The sequence below is a fragment of the Uranotaenia lowii genome, chromosome 2 (assembly GCF_029784155.1).
Source record: "Uranotaenia lowii strain MFRU-FL chromosome 2, ASM2978415v1, whole genome shotgun sequence".
Classification (NCBI taxonomy): domain Eukaryota; kingdom Metazoa; phylum Arthropoda; class Insecta; order Diptera; family Culicidae; genus Uranotaenia; species Uranotaenia lowii.
In genome coordinates this window covers 425,951,128-425,957,374 of record NC_073692.1, presented here as the reverse complement: position 1 = coordinate 425,957,374, position 6,247 = coordinate 425,951,128, and positions in this window count along the sequence as shown.

The window sequence follows — 6,247 nt, the reverse complement described above, 5'->3', positions numbered from 1 at the left end:
CTCTCATTGGACAGTTTAATCAAATGGACCCTCTGATTTTTAGAAATCTGGTTGCACTGCTAATCGCAGAGATAACAACAAGGTTGTTTTCTCTCTTGAATCCCGCACGCGAGAGACATATTTGCAAACATGGCAAACATGACAAACAATTATGTCATATTCGAGTCGGTAGACTTTAACTAACCATTTTTACGATCATTTACTTGGTTTGGTAGGAATTACGATTCGCATTAACATTGTTAACGAGTTGAGCTGACATTTCTAATGCGATGTTATGTTTGCTGGGTGGCTACATAGAAGAGACTTTAGATCCGCATTTTTGATGAAAAGTTTTTTTTATTGACATTCCAGAAGCATAATTTTATTGACATCAGAAGCAGAATTTTTTTTGATAAGTTTTTATTATGAGCTGAAAATGTTGCAATTATAATTATTCATTCATTTCACACGGTGGAACAAGTGGCAACTCGCCTTTTAGCCATGAAACATATACCTTTTAAAATTTATTTCTCCATAATGGCAAGAAAGGGTATCCCGAGTGTTAAATCTGAAGCAGATAGTGAAAATTATTAAATGTCTTTGTAAATGAAGGTCTCATGGTTAAACAGTATTCAGTGAAATTGAAGTTTTATTCTGGAGAAAAACTCCAGATATATAATTTATAGTTCATTAAAAACGACAAACAGGAACAAGTACTGAATTCATTTTAAAGTCTTTACACTGACGCATCTGAAAAAGAGCAATTGTTGTGTTTTCACTTGCATCAATAAATGGGACAAATGTATACTTAGATATTTATTTGTGAAATAATATGTAAGTTGAACTGTGATGTTTCTTTATTGAAAATTACAATTTATAATAAAAAAGACAACAGAATGTTTTTTATGGTTTCGAGGTATATTTACTTGAAAATTTCCAGAAAATAGAATCAACTCATGAAAACATCATAGCCTTAACAGATTAGTTCTTTTTGATCTATTTATTTTTGAAAAAAAACTAACATTCCAATTAAATATTATTGAATCTTGAAAATATCACATAATCTTAAACGAAAATCTCAAATCGCATTATCTTAAATCGTAAATCACCTTCAACACTGTTCCGGACATTTTTAAATCAGAACTATCCAATGCTTCTGTTAGAATATTCAAAAACAATGGTTTAAATTGGCAGTTATGTCCTTTAAGATAAAATAGAAAATAAAAATGCTGTAATTCGGTTGAATAATAAAGAATCTAAACATATTTCTTCCTCCTTTCAAAACCAATCGTTTTCTTGATTAATAATATTAATGTTCAAAGGAATTAAATTTGCATTTTTTGTTCGAAACATAGATATTATCAACATATAGTTATTTATGGAACAAGTTACAAAGAATGGATTTTTTAGTATGAGGCTTACCAAGTTTGGTGGTTACGTTGAGCGCTGAATAAATCTAATTTGCATCGGGAAGCTGATACCGGATACCATTCGGCAATATTCAAAGCATCCGAATCAAAAAAGTAAATGAAAAGTATTCATGTAAGATGCATGTAAGATTGATCGAAGGTAATTTTTTGATAATTTATGTAAAGACCCGTAGAATTGAGTTTAAATTCTTAGGTTTGATTCCGATTGAATTCAGCGGGACCATTCAAGTAAACGGAAAGGAAGGATATGAAAAAAACTAGGACATGTTTACGAAAGCGAGACGATTAACAACTCAAGTTTTGATGTTTTTTTACAGTGAAACAGCGAAGAAAAACATGGAAAATGAACGCCAAGTTCAACATGGTAATACGAAGTTTACCGGGTCTGCTAGTATCAATATAAGAATTCCATTGAGAACTCAAATCACAGGAGATCTTAGTTTCAAAATTTTGATCCGGGATTCAAAATTAAAATTTTATATCCAAGCCAATTTGAAAATACAAACCAGAAGAAATCATAGATAAAAAATTAGATTTATTTTTTTAAAGATTCCGTTTTTATAAAAATATGGATTTAAATTTTAAAAAAATATCACAGGATTTTAGTTATGAATTAAATAATTAACTGTAAACTGTTAGTATATTATATTCGTTTGATGGTAAACAATGTTAAGTTAACATTATTGATATTGCAAATTCTTCATAACAAAGTTTCTAACTAATGCCTTCAATTTAAATACAGTTTACAAGGGTAAAAAATAAATCTGATTTGAACCACGAACTTATCTATCACTTTTATTTGTAAATATTTAATAAATTTTCACCAATGCTAAATAGCTCTTACTGTTGTGAGTAAAAACAAAAAGCGTTCTTTAACATGAAACCTGCAAAAAATTTATTTTTTCAATTTTTTTTAGCCAAACCCCCACCTCCTCATGATTCAGAATTTTGTCACAAACACACCCCTCCCCCTCCCATGAGCCAGATAAATTTCCATTCAACATTAAGACTCGTCGCGCTTGTTCAAGACCCTAGGAATAAATCGTTAGTAATTTTTCATATATTTTGTTGGTTGTAAAAACTACTTAGGTTATGAAATGTTAAAATATGTTCAAAAATTGGTACAATCTATGAGTGATCGGAAAAAAAATATGATTTTCAATTGGTAAACCGAATAAACTTGAGAATTTCATAAACAAAAATCACTAGCAATCATAGTTTATTATGCATAAAACCCTTCAATCGCTTTTGCCTGATTCGAGAAGGTGATTGGTATAACAAACTTTTTTTTTCTTAAAAGAACGAAGAAAGTGCTCTTTTCATTCATACTTATAGTTCTGGAGTTTGTTTAGATTAGGTCGTAAGAACCACCCGATGTGTTTCGAGAAAATCGATGTTTAAGTTTTATAACACATTTTTAATTCTTGTTTTTAATAGATGACTCGGAATTGCCCCAAAATCTAGTATGTGATGCCAAATTAGACGAAAAATGTGCTACTATATTCTATACAAGCGTGAAAATAGTTGTTCGTGTGATAATGCACTTACAACCTTTTGCATTGCGTGATGGCGCAAACGTCGTTTTGCAAGTTAATAAATTTTATATTAAACCTTGATTTATTTTGTCTCTTATTTAACTTTTACTCGCTAACTTTCTTGTGTCTGCTTCAAGAACAAAAAATTCTAACATGATATGCCTTTCTGCAGGGTGGGTTAGTTATTAGAATGTGATTTGAAGTATTATTTGTTAAGTGGCAATTTGCCTGGCACTTCTAAAAGAACATAATAGAAGAAAACGACTTACATTTGAATCCCTGGAACCATGGAGCATTTTCTTAATCCCTGTGGGTGATATTCGCTCAACAGAATTGCTCTATAAATCGCCCGACAATAGTGGAGGAGCCCTGTCCAAATCTCTATCACTGCTCGAGCAAAGCAATCTCTTCTCCATCGCTGCAGCAGCCAGAAACTGGTCTTGCGGGAAACAGTCCATCGGGTTTCTACTCGGATGTAAAAAACTGGGCCTCTTATTTCAATACCCGTTCAAGTACGGAATCTAATACACAGCTGGCTGCCGCTGTTTTTAGAAAATTCAAAATTGAAAGTTTGTTTAGCCTTAAAACTATTGTTTTAAACTTACCTTGCATAAAATCGGAACCGTCTACCCTGCTGAGAGAACTAGAATCACCACTAGTGATAAACTTCATTGAAAACTTTAATTTTTCCCGAAGCATTTTATGAAAAATGCATAACGTCGCAAAAACCATCACGTCGAACCGGTATTTTGCGACCTTTGTTTTGCACGATAATCCAGCGCAGTGCAAAAAGTCCCAAAACCCAAATTGCACGCGAAAATGAGAAACTCATTATACGTCCTAAATTCAAATCATTTTGTAAAATTTGTTTGATAATCAAATGAAACCAAATTTGTACCTTACATAAAATACACGTTTTTCAATCGTTTGCAGCCAATAACTCAATTTTGTTCATATTGGTTCATACGACCTAATCAAAACTAACTCTAGAGTTCAGCAAATTCTTTAGAATTTTGCCATTCTCAAGTTTTTCATCAATCCTCATTGGAATTTTATTTTATATTTCCTTTCTGATGAATTCACTTTTTAAGGAAATGTAAGAATATGTTTTTTTTTTGTAAATAGTATTTTTTAATATAAAATGAACAAAAGACCACACAACCACACAAAATTTCTCAAAAGCGATTCCCGAAAGCTCATTGAAACCGAGCCTCGCAACAATTAGCTGGTATCTCACCTTTCCATCGCAATTAGCCCGGTCGGTGGCGGGTAATCAGTCAACTTCAATATCAATTTGCTTTGTAGCTAGCTAGACAAGGCGTTGCCTGCGGCTAAACATCCGTCAATCGCTTTCCTACTTGAACGGAACCTACAAAAGATGCCAAACAACGCCATTCAAAATCCCATACGTTTCCCCCTTCAAGCTATTGAAGGCGGCTGAAGACTGACTGGAGGTGATTTCAATGCCCGGGGAACAAACGAACCTCCTTCCCACCCAAAAAAGGGGCTAATCTATGTCGGGATATCTGCTGCTGCTACCTACTATTTACCTTTGGCCGCCTTCAAATATGGCAAATATGGCCTGGATTGTTGTAGTCGGTATGTGCCAGTACATTGTCTCTATTCCCTCGGTAGATTCCAGCCACCCAAAAATGGGCGCTCGTGAGCCGAGGTTTGTGATCTTGAGGCGTTCCGAGCGTTTCTCAAAATCTATACAACGCGATATCAATTCATCATCGTCAAACACACGGTCGCGTTAGGAGGATTGAAAAATGAAGAAGGGTGAAAAAAGAGCTACGACAAAGCATTAGGTTGCCATGCCAATGGTTATAGAACATGATTTTTCACGGGACTACCGCTCACATTCAGCGATTAGTAGCGACACACAGCTTTAGGAGGAGAAATCGCACAACCACCCCATAGATAGGATGATAGCAGCAGATGGATTTGTGCAAAGTGCCAAAGACAAGTTATAGACAAGCCTCAATCCTAAAACGAAAACGCGAAGACTACAAGAATATAGAGGTTAATGTTATACAATGACAAGCCAGATGGTACGGAAAAAGATAGGCCTAGTGCAGTGCTCAGCCGCATCAGCAAGTGAAATGAGAAATTGTTTCATTTCGCAGTGATTTGTTCCATTCATGGTTGATAGTTTTCCATTCTGTCATCTTATTGAATGACAAGCCAAGATTCGTTGTTTCAATGTGTGCAACTGTGCCTTCCCCTACATTTGATTGTTGGTTCTCAGAAGCCTAACTAACGGGGTGGCTAAAAAAACTCCAAATCATCTGCACCAGCTTTATGGGCGGGTTGGAATGTCACTCCTAATAATGTAATGAAACAATATACGAACAGGAGAAAATTTGCTTTCAAATCTTGAAATTAAACTCGAGCCGTATTTCTCAATCCAGGCAGAGTAGTGGGATGTTTCTAAATAATGCCGACAAAGTCCCCCCTAGCGATGACACACTCGAGATAACTTTGGCACCCACATATTTAGGAATCGCAAATGGCACTAGGGTAGGATGTCGTTCTTTACTGAATCCTTTAAATCTTCTAAACTAATCCCAAATGTGGGGTCCAAAATCAACCAACTGACCATATACATCGGATGGTTGCTGTCTCTCGTTATGATGTGTGGTCCAATTACAACACTCTCTGCATGGAAGTCGATTTTCCGCACAAAATTATCCAATCTATCCTCCACAATAATTTCTGTATCATCTACTAAGCTGCGGCTCTTTGAATGCATGGGAGGTTTCGGGCCATCATTAGCACGACAAAGACAGCCGACAGCCTGAGCCCAAGTCGACTCTAGGAAGGTATAAGCTGAGTTGTTTTGCCTGGAGGTGGTTCTGCTGCCACTTGGTTGGCACAGATTCTATCGTATCCGTCGCTGGGTTTGAGGATTTCATTCCGTGCAAGAGTGGGTCTTCTGCAAAACCAAATCGCCAACATCATGGATATAACTCAAGTATATGTAGATGTTAGACTGGTTAAAATGGGTGATTAAAAATAATGGAGCCTTATATTGGATATCGATTGGCAATTGGTTGTTGCAACTTTACGAAATGTCCATTCTCATAAAATAATGTGACAGCAATGACGCAACTAAATAGGGGAAAATTCTTGTCTTTTATGATTTCTGCGGAAAATTTATTCAGAACAATTGTACGGCAATTAAAAAGACCTGTTTGACAGGTCACCCATTTATGAAGAAGACTTTCTCCTATCCAACGTAATAATTGAATAAATTGACAAATTTAACAAAAATTTCAAAATGGGTCGATTTATCAAAAA